At 37.5% G+C, this 16,333-nt stretch overlaps 1 protein-coding gene across 7 annotated transcripts in view; it reads left to right on the top strand.

The window, feature by feature from the left end:
- Positions 1-16,333, top strand: part of LOC128744287 (phospholipid-transporting ATPase ID) — a 133,219-nt gene that overhangs the window by 82,720 nt on the left and 34,166 nt on the right. For 2 of the 7 annotated variants that reach the window (XM_053841148.1, XM_053841149.1), the window contains exon 1: positions 3,234-3,978. The exons of 2 other annotated variants lie outside the window; for them this stretch is intronic. The gene's annotated coding sequence lies outside the window, so the exon portion shown is untranslated. Of the gene's footprint in view, positions 1-3,233; positions 3,979-16,333 lie in introns of those variants that run through there. 3 more of the 7 variants (XM_053841150.1, XM_053841151.1, XM_053841155.1) reach the window with 3 other exon arrangements.

Here is a 16,333-nt window from a genome sequence, read left to right as displayed (position 1 = left end):
GAATTCACACGTTTTAACGGTTTAATATACGGTGCTTAAGTGTTAAAGTTTAAATAACTTTTGAATGAACTGTCCGATTTTAAATAACTCGGTTTCGTTTGATAGATCTCAGTAGTAATTTTCAAATAATAATAAAATGTGTGATGTTTTTCATTGAATTAATGCTTATATGTTACAAAAATATGTTTTAAATACTATTTTTTCACATTTCTTTATGTAACTTTCAAACTACAAGCCCAATCGTCATGAAATTTGGAAGTTAAGGGTTTGCAAGGCTCCTCTTTCATATGCAATCAATTTTGTTCAAATCGGTTAAGGAACCTATGAGATAATGAAGTCCCATATTTTTCATATTTTTATACATAACTTTTGAACTAAAAGTCCGATCAGTATGAAATTCAATAGCGACCAATGGGACACCTAGACCTTTCATTTGACACTAAGAACATTAAAATCGGTCCAGCCATCTCCGAGAAAAGTGAGTGAGATTAAAAGCGTCACATACACACACACACACATACACACACACACACACACATACATACACACACACAGAAAATGCTCAGTTTTCGAAACTGAGTCGAATGGTATATGACATTCGGCCCGCAGGACCTTCTTTCCATTTCCGGTTTTCCAAGTGATTTCTATACCTTTATACTATATATTTATATAGTAGAAAGGCAAAAACACATCCAGTGGTGGTTTAATTACGAAACTTGCCGGAGCGACTGTCGGCAACGCACTGCTTGATTCTATCGAACACAGCACAGATAACAGAAGATCTTTTCGGCGGTAGCAACAAAGAGCAGTCATACAAAAAGAATAACCAGCAGTTTGTGGTGCGTATAGGGGAATGATAGATTTGGGAGAATGAAACAAAACTAGGTATTAGCCCAGTCAGCATTTTCATATGTATAATTAGATTGCAAATAAGAGTTACATACTAATATGTATCCAGCAAAATCGTATTCGACGCGGAAAAGCCGCTTATTCGTACCATTTTGGAGGCTATATACGCACTGAGGAATAATTTTGAGCAATACACTTATAAAGGTGTTTCAATACGATAAGATCCGATTAAGCGCTACCAGCTACATACAGCTATACAACTTTGTGCTGAAAATCGTATGTTTGTCAGCTACTAGCATTATAAACGATAGAATATCAACTTGTGCGCGCTTTATTAGGCTTTATTTACGAATCCGAATTTGTTAAGAGATATTTACGATAATTTTCATACATTGATATACGAGTTGGTGCTGGCTGGGAGACTACCTAATATAACGAGCGATAGCAGTTTAGTGAGTAAAACATTCGGGTACCAACCGAAAGAGCGTGAGTGCGAGCCTCACCTGCCATTGCACAACCCAATATATTTTAGGTCTGTAACGAAATTTTCCAATTCATCCAATTGGTTATTCTACGTATTAGACACTTCCTCCCTTTATAAAATGTTTCGAAAATATTTTTTTAATGTTCGTCAATTCCTAGCTTTTTAGTAATAAAAATTTTACTACAGATTTTGTTTCATTACCGAGCTATACTGAATTAAACTCTTAACCTTCTAAAACAAAAACAAACTATATTCACTCCCAAAAACTTACTAAATAAATCGACTAGCCATCAATGTGTCATTTTTCTTGCAAAATTGCTAAGGTCAGTTGGAAAGTTAAATTTTTTTCTTAGGTTCTGTTTGTTTCAATCGTATGAAGCAAACCAAAACTGCCACGTTTGAAGCAATTTATAGTCTTCTAAAGTAATGTTAGACATTTTACCTGTTTTACTGACTTGTTGTCATCATACCTTAACCTAAATTATCATCGATATTCGGTCGAAGAGTTTAAACCGCAAAAAGTGTTAAAATGACAGTTACTGAATGTAAGATATCTCCCATTATTGCACATAATCACCGCAGCCAGTATAGGTAGATAAGTCTTTGCTATTTGATGCGACAAAAACTGTTTTACCCAAGTCGAAAACCAGTTTATTATCTGATCTAGTTAGCATGTTATTTATATTCGGTGAGCGTCTGCAAAACAATCACACGATTAGAATTCCACTTGAATGCGAATTAATTAGCCGTTCGGTGTTAACTAAATTGATATTTTAAGTGCCGTTAGTGTAAAATAATGGAGCCACATGGGCTGCTACTTCTGTTATCATTTGTGCCACCTGCGTCGAACAAGGGGTAAGTTGCATACCACTTAAAATAGTAACTATTTCATTTCAACGAATTTAAGGCCAACCACCTAATTTCGTTATCAGTCGTCAACACAACGTTACAGGTTATGTAAATGAACTTTCCCTCAATTTGTTGTTTGAATTGTTTTGATGAAAAATTAACTAATTTTAGTGACTTTAACTCAAAATTGGTTTCACTCACGATAGTTCATCTGAGTCGGCAAAGGGAATCTATCTAACGAGTTAAAGATCACCGTAGAAATTTTCAATGGAGACGCACGATGCCGGGTAAACCGTGCGCCAAATAATTTACAGACTGTTAACTAAATACAATCCCAAAAAAAAACTATAAATTATGTAAAGCTCCTCACGACAGCTCGTAAATATTGAATGAAAATTATCTCACTCCTAAAATTGTACTACGGCTGTGTGTCCCGTTCGAGAATCCGTCACGAGTGAGTGCTGCAAACCGCAACTGCATTCAACTCGGAATGATGGATTACCACAACTGATTCAGCATTCTCACCGAGTAAAACGGAACAACCGGCCAGCGAGAGAACGAACGATGATGACTGCGTGTCATGCGCACAACACGATTCCCTCACCGCCAAATAGCCAGTGGATTTCACTTTTAATTCAGTGGAAATAAAATTACTGCCAGTCATCAGTGCAGTGCATTGAAAGTGTGCCTGTATTGGTCATGTTTTGCCTGCGATCGGCAGGCTGAATGTCACTCCACGTGACCGCCTTCTACCACCAGCAGCGCCGAAGTATCAAAACATTGAACCACCGACCATGCACTACCTTCACCCTCTTTACCGGTTAATCCCCGACCGCTCTACCAAGCCAGGCTACCCGGCAACGCTTCGGACCACAACACACATGTTGCTTCGCCGTGGCTCAATATTTTTGTTTTGATTCTTATATCATTCGTTCGAAACAGTTGGCAGCCCTACGTCAGCTACCAACTGTGCCGAAGCAAGCGAATTTCCACCAATACTAACGCCACAGTTTCGAAACACTCTACGGCTAGGCAGTCAGTTTTCTTCTAGCTCGTGCCGCGGTGAAACGTTAACCGAACTGTAGCCTGAACGGTGTGGAATTAACCCTTGAAACTAGAAATGTACAGCCTTGAAATGGAATAGTTTCTAATTAACAACTGGAGCTTAACGCTGGAAGCACCAATAATCCAGTATTTCAACAGCATTATATGTGATTGGTGCTTCAGCAAGAAGAAACAAGTCATTAGTTTTAATCCTAGAATCAAACCGTGAAAAAAACTACTGCAATCACAACAAGCAAAGTGTCGTCCCACCCGCACCGTTCGGCTTCTGCTTCCTGCTGCAGGATAAAGTAGTGCTATGCTATGACTCATCACTTCGACTATAGCAAGAAGAACACTTTCCGCATATTCGCCACGGTCAACTGAAGAAGCAGTGGGCAGATAAACGCCACCCAAAGTGAAAATGATATCGATTCTATGCAAGTCCAAGCCAAAGAAAGAGTACCAAGGAAATTGATGTGCGTGTGAAAAAAACGGTGTCCTCCGAACGAGAGGAACAACAGTGTAATGAAAAAATTGATTTTTGCTGCCACTTTACTGTGCTGTGCTAAAAGCCACCCTCTAAAAAAGGATATCCTGTTGGCTGGTGGCGGCAGTGTGTGCTTCATCCAACGTTCAAGCGCGAAAATGTCAAATGTTGGTGCATCATCTTTCCAGCCAATCTGGATCGGTGTCTTCTAGGTGAACCTAGAAAATTCGCTTTCTTCAGGGCGAAAGTATTCGTGCCACCCACAGTGAGAAATGCCAAAGCAAAAAACAAAAAATAATCAACGCCAACAATAAAACGGCCAACCGACCGAACAAACCACCCACCCGAAAAACCTTGCCGCTGCTGCTGCTGTTTGCCAAGGCTGGAAAACGATACAAAGTGAAACGCCATCGGTTGTCGCAATGAACTTACCGCGGGATTGTCTTGAACGGTGCCAGTGCATATATGTAGGACACTAACTGTAAGCCTGGTTTGGTTGCCTTTTCGGTGTGCCGAATGAAAACGTAAACGGCACCGAAACGGCAGGCAGATGTGATTTGTTTATACATAGAGCCAGCCAGCAAGCAAGCAAGCACAGCAAATGACGAATGTGTTAAATCGATTCGATCGAACAGTTTTGCACCGGCGGATTCGTCCGCCCTGTCAGCTGTCAGGTTGTCGGGCGAACCACAGAGTATATATTATTTGCATAACTGGACCGTCGCTTTTGAAGTATACTTTGTAATGTCGTTTGGAATGATTGTCATACGACATGTTTTGCATTTTCGGAAAATGTTTTTGGCCGATAGAGATTTGCTAATAGCGTAGGCGGAACTAGAGAGACACTAGGGAAGACTAAGTCGCTTCTAATTTCCACATGGAAAATAGACTCCCCTAACTTTTTATTCTAAGTTTCACTGAAAAAACTAGAAACAACTATCATCCTCTATTTAATAAAAACTCGACTACAATTTTTATTTGTGTCGCTTCAATATGATTCCATGCATTAATTTGCATTAAATTTTCTTATGCTGACAATATAAAACGCTCGAACAAAGTGGCAGGGGTTCTGGCTCCCTCTAGAAATACATATGCGCTAGTTTCGCCGACGACATATAGAAAACAATAAACTATAAACACTTCTGAAGCAATAAAAATGCTTCTTGGGCAGGAATGTCTAACGTGCCAAAGTACTAAAACGGCTTTTTATCGGCCGGTAAATTGCACTGAATTGACAAAAAATTTAATAGTTCCGGTGTATTATCTAAAACAATAGTAATTAAACTGTCTAAGCTGCTGACTTTATGCTGTTTTCAGAATAAACAGCAAATGTGAAAAAATGTTTCATAGTAAAAATCAGAAAAGTGCTTTGTACGTAAGCTTTGCTTGATATCGTAATTTATAACTGAGTTAGGAGCCTTACTAAATCTAGTTTCACTCCTAATCACGCAAACTGAGCTCTTCTTATACTATCATCGATTCTGAAACTATCTTTCGTCTAGCGAACAGCCTTACAAAATAATGTTTGCCTTGCCACAAACATTACAATTTATAATTTTTATAATTTAAATAATTTTCAATACGCCGTTTTCCTAGCTAAAGGAGTTGTAATGGAAGAATATGACTTTGTGGAGTTAATTATAACAATTATCCTAAGTATACCTACTTGCCTATCCTGCTTGGCATCCCTTGCTTCTTAAATTTTCTGTCGGAACAATGTCTGATGAGACAACTCTGCAACAATATGCGATGGAAAAAACTACAGAAAAAAGAGGGATTATTATTATTCGGGAACATGATGTGGGAGATATATTCGAGGTTATCGCTCACACCCTTCGGTGAGGGGCGTAAAGTACCCGGGCTCCGACCAGTCGTTGTCGCCCAACTTCAAGTAGTCTGGTCATCATTCATTATGACCAGACGCCGAGCTTCGCCGGAAAGATGTTTTTCACCAGCACGTTCAGCTGTTCCTTCTGGATGTTTACCTGTTGCTCAAACAAGGACAGCATCGACTAAGATTCCACATAAAAATATTTATTTTGGCAAGGTACTTCACCGTGTGGGCAATACCTCCAATCTTCCGGTCCAAGGTGCGTAACGAGGCACATTATGATCGGGCAGCACCGTCGCGTGGCCGGAATCCGGCTACCGTCCGACGCTCTCGCCTTTCTTTACAAGAAAGAGGATGTTGTAAATGCTGGATCAGCTATATCCAGCAGACACAAAGTGCCTCACGATGTCTCACTTCATCGCTCCGGGGAGAAGCTGGCAGTACGAACAAAGCATCGAGCGTAGTTGCTTGACTGTTTTTGCTACGGCTGCTGCAAATCTACTGATAACGCTACTAGTTTTCTTCTGTACACAACAGGTTTGCTACAATTGAAAATCCATAGGTGGATTCACCACCAGGTGGCAGAATAATCGCATGAAAAATCGCTAAAATCAGTTCAGTTTTAGTGCATATATCAATTATTTAGTTTGCCTGATGTCTAAGGAAATGGTTTGTACATCGTAGCTCGTACATCTAGCTCAGTTCAAGGCCGCTAATCTTTAGTTTTGCGGTCACAGCTCTTGCAGGTCTTGTCACCCCGTTCGTTGCCTGCCTCTCGTCCCTATTGGATTACGGATACAAGAACCATTTCTGCAGGAAACCCGGACGAACAAAAAAGATTCGACGAGATGAGGTTCCTCGTATAAAAATCGTTTGGAGGAATGTTGGAGTAGAATCCCACAGAATGCCTTACTTATAGATCCAGTATTCTTTTATGAAAATCCGACAGTTCAAATCCGTGGGGTACCTATACCTCAGTAAGGGAATCGCTTTTACTATGAAATAGGAATCCATGAGATTCTGAAAGTAGGAATCCACGGGCTTCTGAAAGTAGGAATCCTGGTGTGTTAGACAGGGTAGACTAGGTAGACCTAGTCTAACAAGCGTTTTGTGCAAGATGCCCATTGTATGATGGGAGTTCATCGTAGACATGATTCCCACTGATAATACGCCTTTTAACCTCACCACTGCACAGTGGTCCAAACAGCGAAATATGTGATCGTGTGATATTGCGCCGAAACATGAAGTTTTTCGCATGTAGTATCTTTAGGAACATTTCTTGGTATAACAAGCCCCTTCTTGTGAGAGAAATTTTTGGGTGATTAATTCCCTTAAAAGTGAGATATGAAATTTATGTTCTCGTATATTCGAGATACAGATCTGGTACTTTTGACAAAGTTGTAGTAAATATCCATACAAACAACTTTGTCAAAGACACTATATTTGTATCTCTTTATGGAAGTTATCTATGAAGCGTTATTCGTGGACAAACCCTTTAAAACAGTTTTTAAACCCTGATTTATTCTGGTTAATTTTTACGTGTTCATAGTGTTCTAGAAAGTTGTTTATCTTGCTAAAATCAACGTTGCTGTAGAACATTATAATATGTTATTTTCTAATGTTTCGGAGTTTTTGAGCTTTTTTGGTGAAAAATAGTACTTTTTTGAGCTTAAATATTTCCCAATGTGGCAAATGGTGGCAGATCAAACAACTTCTACTTAAATGTACAACAAAAAACTTGTAAAAGTAAGTGCCAATTAACTGTATCTGTTTGTATCTTCAAAAGTTATAGTTGTTTTAAAAATCCATCGCAGTCATGTTTACAGAACAATAAAACTGTACTTCGGATGCAATAAACGCCAATTTGTTTACGTTGACAATCTCTAACAAGTTAAGTTACCAGCAATTTTTCCGCCTATTTTCGAGTCGAAAATGAATATAGACTTAAAATTATTTGACGTAATTAATATGAGAAAAACTTCCAAATAACTAACTTATGCCCATTTTGTTCAATTCCTTCGATTGATGTCGATTGATTTCAAAAGAACACACTCATATGGGTTGGTACCGAATGGTCGAAACACAAATGGTCGAATCACGAATGGCCGAAATCCAAATGGCCGAATTTCAACACAATCAAAAAAGGCCGAGTCATTAAAGACCGAATTTTCTCGAAATGACTAAGTAAGCAGTACGTCATATATAGTTAATTATGTTAAATAAAGGTGTAGGTGAGATGACTCATCATAAAATGTTGTGTTGGAAAAATGCGGAAAGAGAGAGCAATGCAAAATTGCGAAATAGTAGCCAAATGTTTTACTGACTAAACTACTGCCGCACCCTTATATTCGGTGGTCAAATACCTAGTTTTGTTTTTATTCTATCCAATCCCAATTCTATCACTCCACATGCGCACCACACACTCGCCTCGGCGATGCTAAATATTTTTGTATGACTGCTCTTTGCTTCTGCCGCCGAAAAGACTGTTATCTGCTCGGTTAGTACGATAGAAGCAGATAATCTGTTGCCGGACGTCACTGCGGCAAGTTTAGTGATTCTACCACCACTGGGAGTTTTTTTTCTTTTTCTTACTTATATTTACTCTGTACGCGGTCAAGACGAAAACTCTTTTTTTGGAAATTGAGGAAGTGACTGGTGCGAAGAATTTCAATCCAATATTCTATGCTTCGCGTGTACTATCCCAAGTAACACACAAAACAAGTTAGAAAATAATCTTCATGGAAAGTAGTCGTTTAAGAGTACTATAAACGTACTTTGAAAACATGTGTCGTTATTATTAAGGTTTTGAGATGTTTTGTGATAACATGAATTTATTTGACAGCTCATATCAAATGAATAATGTTTGTTTTTGTCAACATGTCAATACCAAGTTTTTATTATGTCTTCATTACTAAATTTAAACTACTGGAAGAACAAGTTGTAGCTTATGCTATAATAACGTTTTAAAATGGTATGAAATAACCTGATACAAACTTCTTTTAATTGTTGTTTCATTAGACCTCAATTTTTTGCGCTTTTCTGGTAATAGAGAAGTTCTGATGTATGTAATGTTATACTATTCTATAACAAGCTGTGTTGCTTGGGATTCTCAATATTGTCAAATAATCTGTCGAAAATATCCATATCATCTGCAATTAAATGACCGGATTTTTTGATTATTGAAAATGGTGCTCGCGCAATTTTGAAAAGTAACCAGAAAAGGACATCTCCTTGTCAAAATCCACTGCGAGATGCGAACGGATCCGACAGACTACCCGAAATTCTCAAACAGCATAATAAGTTTGGTCACCCGGAGAGCCGTTTTCGTTCAAAATTTTACGTACATTCTTGTTGTTCTTGTTGGTTTATGCTATCATACGCGGCTTTAAAATCAATGAACAAGCTATGCGTAGAGATTCGTAATTTGCGGCACTTTTGAAATTAATTAGTTAATTTATCTGCTTCGCATAGACACTGTCAGAAGGGTGTTCCCATTAATTGCTTAACAATATACCAAACTGAGATGTGAAAAGGTTGATTGATTTGGATTGGAAAGTCATGCAAACTACGGGCTTCACCGCCGCGGCAATTGAAAATAAGGGCGGTAATTCTTTATGGGCACGATGCGTGGACAATGCTCGTCGATGACTTGCAAGCGTCATATGCTTAAGACCATCTTTGTTCAATTATGAAAAAATGGCGTATGTCGGTGCACGTAGGGGGAAACAATGAGTGGGGCACTTCGTAAGAATACCGGACAGCAACCCCACAAAAATGGCGTTTGCCGGTTAGTATCGGCACAGAGGTGCGCAGTGAGCAAAGTGGTTAGACCCACCTTCTATGAAGGTTGTTCATTGCATGACTTTTTAGAGGGCGGCCTTGCAAAGCTCACGGCAAACTCTATGAAAACCACTATACGAACATAATAAAACTTGGAATTGTTACTTGGGTACTGTTTCGTTGGAAGACCAACATAGATGTACTACTGTTTAAGGTACCCAGGACTACGAAGAGCTAGGCAGAGCCCAAAAATGTATTTTTAAAGCGGAACGCTTCCCCTGTCAGCGGGTTTAGTTACGAAAACTTCTAGTTGTTTACTCACTCACATTCAGGAATTCGTATTGGCTACATTTTCATCAAAGAAAACTACTACCTGTACAACCTGAACAACTACTGCTCTGAAGAATGACTATGCTAAAGGGTAGATCGGTCAAAAATTTGTAAAACATGACAAACAAATTGCATACCGATCATGTTGATCAAACTCTATTTCTTTTTGAAATTCAATAACTATAAAATGCAGGAAAGTTCTTGAGGTCTCACTTAAAAATTGCGATAACTTCTCATTATTTACTTTTCATCCTATTACATATCACGTGAGTGAGTATAACTTATCAATGATCTGGAGCGAGACGAACCATCACTACCTTCACTTCGCTGACATAGTTTCGCAATGAGTTTATCTCACGTAATCTGCAATATACTTCCCGATCAAATGAAAATATCAAAATAATGACAGCATGAGTTCTACATAACAAGTACTTTGTAACAAAATCTCTCTTGTGTTTTGTTATAAACTTGGTCTCGTTGGTAGTTAAAATAACCAAAGGTGCAATAGCCTAGGTTTTTACCAAGGGCAAGTAAGTAAATGTACTTGTCGTATCCCCGAGGGTCCGGAGTATTAATTAACCTTCACTAGCCAAATACTCCCGACTAAAATCAAAACTTAATCAACTTAATTATTAATCAGAAGCGTTTGGTACGAGGCGTCCCCGTTTCTTCTTCCCCTGTATATACAGAAATGTATCTATGTATGAATAATTTATTCACACAAGATTCATTTCAATGAATCGTCTCTGCGTCAATACTTCACAGTTGGCCTGGCCGATTTAACATTTGCGAAATATCTCGGATGTTTCGCAAACGTCAATACTGACAAGAAAATAATTTGAAAATAATTTTTGATTAGAAATAATTAAAATTATTTCCAGGAATCCTTTATTGTGGCTGTGATGGTATTAATAAGAATAAGAATAAGAAACTTGGTCTCGTTGGTAGTTAAAATAACAAAGGTTGTAACAAATTTGCCCTAGGCATATCACAAATATATCAAATTATAATATAATTTGACCTGGTTTATATCAGATGAGTTAAAAAAATCAGCATTCTGCCCTGCTTTATAATCAAATTATAACAAAGCATGTTATAAGTAACAGAACGAGATAGAATCTTAGTAGAACAATTTGTGTGTCGCAAGTTTTTGTATCACATTTATAACAACGTTTGATAGAAATATCAACTTAAGCTACAATTCTGTGATATTGTTGTTAGAAACATCTGATCGGGTTTTTATTTATTTTACTTATTTTGATTAACCTCAACTCCGCTTAAGAAAAAAGAACAAAGTGCAATCTTAGAGCTTAACTCTTATATTCTAATATTTCAACTAAATTTACATCCTCTGCAATCGGACGTGACTGATAGTAAAAGCTATAGAAAAATCTGAAAATGTCGCACTGTCATTGATAGTCCCCGAATTAAAAACTTTTTAAGCTAATAATATTAATGTCACTATGCAATAATAAAATGTGTTCAGGTACAAGGCCCTTTGTGATAAGTTATTAAAATTATTTATTTTCTGCTACTTTCGTATAGTTTGGAGGATGTCAGCCTTTTCATAAAACGTCACGGCAATTAAAAAAAAATATTTGGGTCATTCTACGCAAAGTGACCGAGAAAAAGTTCAAACGTGTAAACAACCCTCACGAATTTCAACCAAATTTTGCCAGATTGTTTGTTTTAGGTCAGAAAGTAAAAATTTTATATTTGGTGTCAGTTGAACCTGCCTCGATGGGGACACCTCCATTATTAAAGGAAATACCCGTTTTTTTGTTCAAACCCCCTTATTATCTCCTGTTTATATCTTCGGAAATGTTAGGTTTTAAAAGACACTATTTTCACATTTTCATTGTAAATTACTCCAGTGCTGCCAAATATGTTTTAACACGATTTGGAAAATAAGTTTACATTTTTCTTTAATGAGCACAATTTGACCGCATAAATTCCAACTTCATTGTGTCCAAGATTTTTTAACATAGGAATAACTCAGTGCCGCGAGGTGTTCTTTGCAGATCCCGAGATACACCGTTTTAAAGCAAGCAATTCTCGATTTTGACGTAGGACTACGTGTTTGTTTACTATACTGGAACTGGGTAGCACTTTGTGAAAACGAAAATAGAAGTGTAACGTTTGAATGAAATATATCAAATGGTAATAACTACTATACTACTGAACAAAACTGAACAATTTATGTGTTGTTGGATAGATAAAATAACCAGCAATTTTATGGAGGTAATAAGAGAGCAATTTTATGGATGGCATAAGAGCGGGAGCTCCTATACAAATGAAATACAAATTTCCTCATAAATCTAGAACTAATCAACCAAATTTGGCATGTGGGAGCTTTTGGAGGCAGGAATTTTTTCTATGGTGAATTAGGACGTTTGCCTTCTTTAAGAAGGATCCAAATTTGGCATGTGGGGGTTTATGGAGGCATGAATTTATTTTATGATGGTTTGAGACCCCTCACCCCTGTGGTAGGAGGATTAGGACTCTCATACATATAAAACAGATATTTGTGTGAATGTATTCAAATTGATCACGATCACGACAGAAAACAGATATTTTTACTTATATTTTCTGCTAAGTAATAAGCGGTAAGCTATGAAAGTAAACTATTAAAACCTTCTTGGAGCAAGAGACAGTGAATCAATGCCACTAACTTACGTGCCTGTTGCCATTCATGTCAAAAAAGAAGGACATTTATTTACTATTAATTTTCTATCCATCCGACCAAATAGGTCTCCATGGAGCAATGATTGGATGGGGAAAAGCCAACCTGAGGCCATCGTCACGTAGGCATAAAAACCCCATCATCTTTAGAAAAATACATTATTACAATTCACATCACATACCACATATAATAAATAAACATTAATTGTCAAGTGAGTAACTAACTTAAACTAAATACAACAAATCAAGGTCACTTCTAAATACTAGAATTAGAAATCTTTTAGAAAAATTTGTGCGATGGTTCTCCGAATTCATACATGTGCTCCACTAAAGAAATGCGAATGGCACGTCATATTTGCGATTAACGTGCTTTGGCTTTGATGTTATTTGTAACCAATGCACAGTGGTTTGGTTGCTCGGAATCGTGAACTTTTTTAATAACTCTTTCCATAGTGTTTTTTTTAATATGTGGTCTTCGGAAGAATTTCTGTATATCAATAGACGCAACAACTGGTGGTTAGTATTAGTTCGGAACTCAAACACAGGTGGCGCTGCAAAATTTAATTTTCTAATTTGATGATGTAGAGCTATAGTATGTTCTAAAAAGTTTTAGATAATTTTATTATGAAGCTTTTTGCTGAATGCATTATTCCTGTAAGTATCACAGTTTTTGAGATATAAGGTGTCTTTCATGACGGACCCCCAAAAATCGGAGTTTTCACATTTTCAAAACTATGTGATTTAGGGAAAAATAATGTTCTGCAAACATTTGCATCTATTAAAATTACACACTTTCGCAGAAGAAAGTGAGCACGTATCTTCTATACAGAGCGAGTTAATGAACGATTTAGGTAAAAATTAACCATATTTCGTACTGCTATACAGTAAAAAGTTGGTAAAACTGGCGACCGAGATAGAACCAAAGTGAAAGTACATTCAAAACTGATCTTAAAACATGCTAAGTCATTTGTCTCTTTAAGTATCTTCATCATTTAATTTAATTTAATTTAATGTTTACTGTGATTGATATTGCTAGATGAGGCAATGTAACTTCAAGAAGGCGTAAAATATACGTATTGTTTGATCGTCGCATTGTAAAATGTTTTTAAGCTAAATTTCATTCCAATCAAAAATGATCGAGACAAACCGTTTGGTCAGTTGAGCTGGAACTGCTCGTATTTCTGTCAGGTTAAAAGTAGATATACCTACCTAATGATCTTTTATCTCGCTGGCTCATCATGACTTGTATTAGATACAACCAGATAAGACAAGAAAAATGGCTTGATGCGGAAGGCATTCATCCAGTTTCATTAATGAGTACATTTGTGTTCCGTTACTAAAAGCTACCGACCAGATCTGGGCTATCTCAAGAGGAATGTTGACAAAGATGATAGTGAGAATATGTTATCAATTTCCCCTATTTTTATTATCTTTTTAATCTTTTAAATCAAACAAAGCAAGTCCAGTTCTGTTATTATCTCTTAATATATGTGTTTCATAATATGTACATACTGGATTGATGAACTTATTAAGATTATAATCTTAGTAATTATTAAAGCACTTAACAGTGAACTACTATCGCGTGATCTTATTGTTCACAAATGCTCACACATAACATAGTAGTATTTAGATGGCGACTAAGAAATTAGTCAGGATTCCCGAAATACAGAAATTATTGTCTACCAAACGGGTGCAGTAGTTTACTATTACCATACTGTAAATAAAATTTTAGTAACGTGATCACCAACGAAAAATTCTCCTGATCACCTCTCCAGGCTTGACTGAAGGCAGAAAACAAGTTTTCGCACATTACCGCTAATTGAACCGAATAGAGATGCATCGATCGAAGAAATAATTTGTTGACAATCTCATGCCTATTGAAGTGTAAAAATTAAATTGATTCCACGTTTCAGTCCTAGTGCTCGCCGTTCGGTGCTGTGATGCAGTACGAAAGCGGAGGCACACGCCACCGTGTCGCTGCTGCCGGTCCGCTCGATTAATTTACTTCCAGCCAAAGCAAGCTCTAATATTGAGTTATAAATAGTGGCAGCAAATTTAGCAACCGTCCCACACTCACCGATGAGCTCTAATGTGCTAAAATGCTGAACGCACGGAGTGGGTGAGCAGCCAGCGCCCCAACCGCATGTCCACTGAGTCTGTATAGAAGCATGGGAGCACATCCATGCTCGTTACTCCCCCATTGTCGTTGAATGAAGTAATGAGACTATTAGACAGAGTTGCCAAATTGGTATCCAAGATACAACTATTGGAAGTACGCCAATGGCAGTGTTTATATCATTTATCAAATGAAATCTGAACCTGATATCGATTGTCGCAACTAACGTGGCAACCATGTCCGTAAAATCGGTATAGACAAGCATGGATGGATGGCAATACAACAAATTGCTTACTTAGTATCGGTTCGTGCTTCAAATTGCAACCGCATCAGCAACATTGTGGCACACATAGATAGGTACTGCTAGACATTTAAATAGATGAAACAATGAACCGGCGTCGGTGACACCATCAATTAAATGCACATATCTTCTCTCATTCCTAACAAAGCTGGAGAACAAAAGAAGCACTGATGGTCTCCACCATCAACGAGGGGTGCATCTCCTCCCCTTTTGTCACCTCGAATTTCTCGCATTGTGTCCAGAAGACTACCTCGACAGTACTCGGTGAAGTGTGAAATTAAATCGAGCACATCTTCACTCCGGCATATGTAACCTAAATTGTTGCTTTCGAAACCGTTGTTGGTAAAAATACTAGCAAACATATTTTGCAAAAATATTTTTTTCCGTGTACGCTTCAACTGACATATTGCTGAATTGCGAAACCACTTGGATGGTTCTCGAGAAAATTGCACTTCCCTCGTAAGTATGATAGTTGCACTAATGATTCCTCGACCTGTAAATGCAAGCTTCATCATATTTGTAGCCAGCCAGTGCCAGCGTCAAGGTTAGAGAAGTCGTAAAGTAAGCTTTTGTTGGAGACAATTTCTAGGAACGTGTTTTTCAGTCAGGTCGAAATCTAAGTATTTTACCCTGTATCAATTCAAAATCTCCAACAGTGAATGTATACTGTTTTCACATAGTACTATAGCTTTTCAAATAAGGCTTGGTTTACAATAATAGTAATTTGAATGAAAGAGTAAAGTCGCACTTCTAGGAAAATTGAAATAAAAATATTAGCAATTTTACGTCGAACCAAGTATAGTATCTACTGCTAGCTTTATAAATAGCATGTACTTTCGGGTAAGCATACGTCTGCAACAAACTATTTTTGCCTAGACAAAATTGCCTGACTGTCTGACGTTCTGTTATTTATAAACTCAAAAACTATTGAATCAATAATAGTGCAAACTCCCGGAAAATCTCAGCTCCCTGGCAGTGCGCGAGACGTGAGACATGAGTAAAATAAATTATGGCATTCAGCTGGAAAATATTGATACAAATTTCTTTACACAATTACACTCAAAAAACCAACAAAACCAAGTATTATTTATATTTCTGTCAGGAAATTGTTATTGAACTAACAAAAATGGTTACCTGTAAATGATCCCGCGCTCTGTGTTCAATTCGAGTATGAACAATCCTGGTCCTCCAGAAGGTGCGAGAAAAAAAACAACAAACACAAAAGTTTGTTGGCAAACGCGAACGTTGGAAACCAATTTCCAATCGGAAAAGTTATACGCTCCGTAACCTTCCGCTCGGGAGTTTATCGCAAAAATGAAAAGTAGGTATATTTACCACTCAATTCACATTTCGACGCGCTAAAAGCGAAAGCAGGATAGCGGGAAAGTTTTTATTCTGATTTACACTTCTGCAATGCTTTCCGGTTGCTTCTATATGCAAAAAAAAGAAAACTTCATTCGAACAGTTTTGCTCGCTTAAAAGGTTCGATAATTTGAGCTAAGTACTGTTTTGGTCTTTTCCCCCCATGTTTTGTTATTCTTGTGAGTGCACAACAAGTTGCGTTCAAGTAGTTTTTTTTC

The sequence above is a fragment of the Sabethes cyaneus genome, chromosome 3, assembly GCF_943734655.1.
Source record: "Sabethes cyaneus chromosome 3, idSabCyanKW18_F2, whole genome shotgun sequence".
Classification (NCBI taxonomy): Eukaryota; Metazoa; Arthropoda; class Insecta; order Diptera; family Culicidae; genus Sabethes; species Sabethes cyaneus.
The sequence above is the reverse complement of the archived record's forward strand: the minus strand, read 5'-3'. Positions and strand labels throughout refer to the sequence as shown.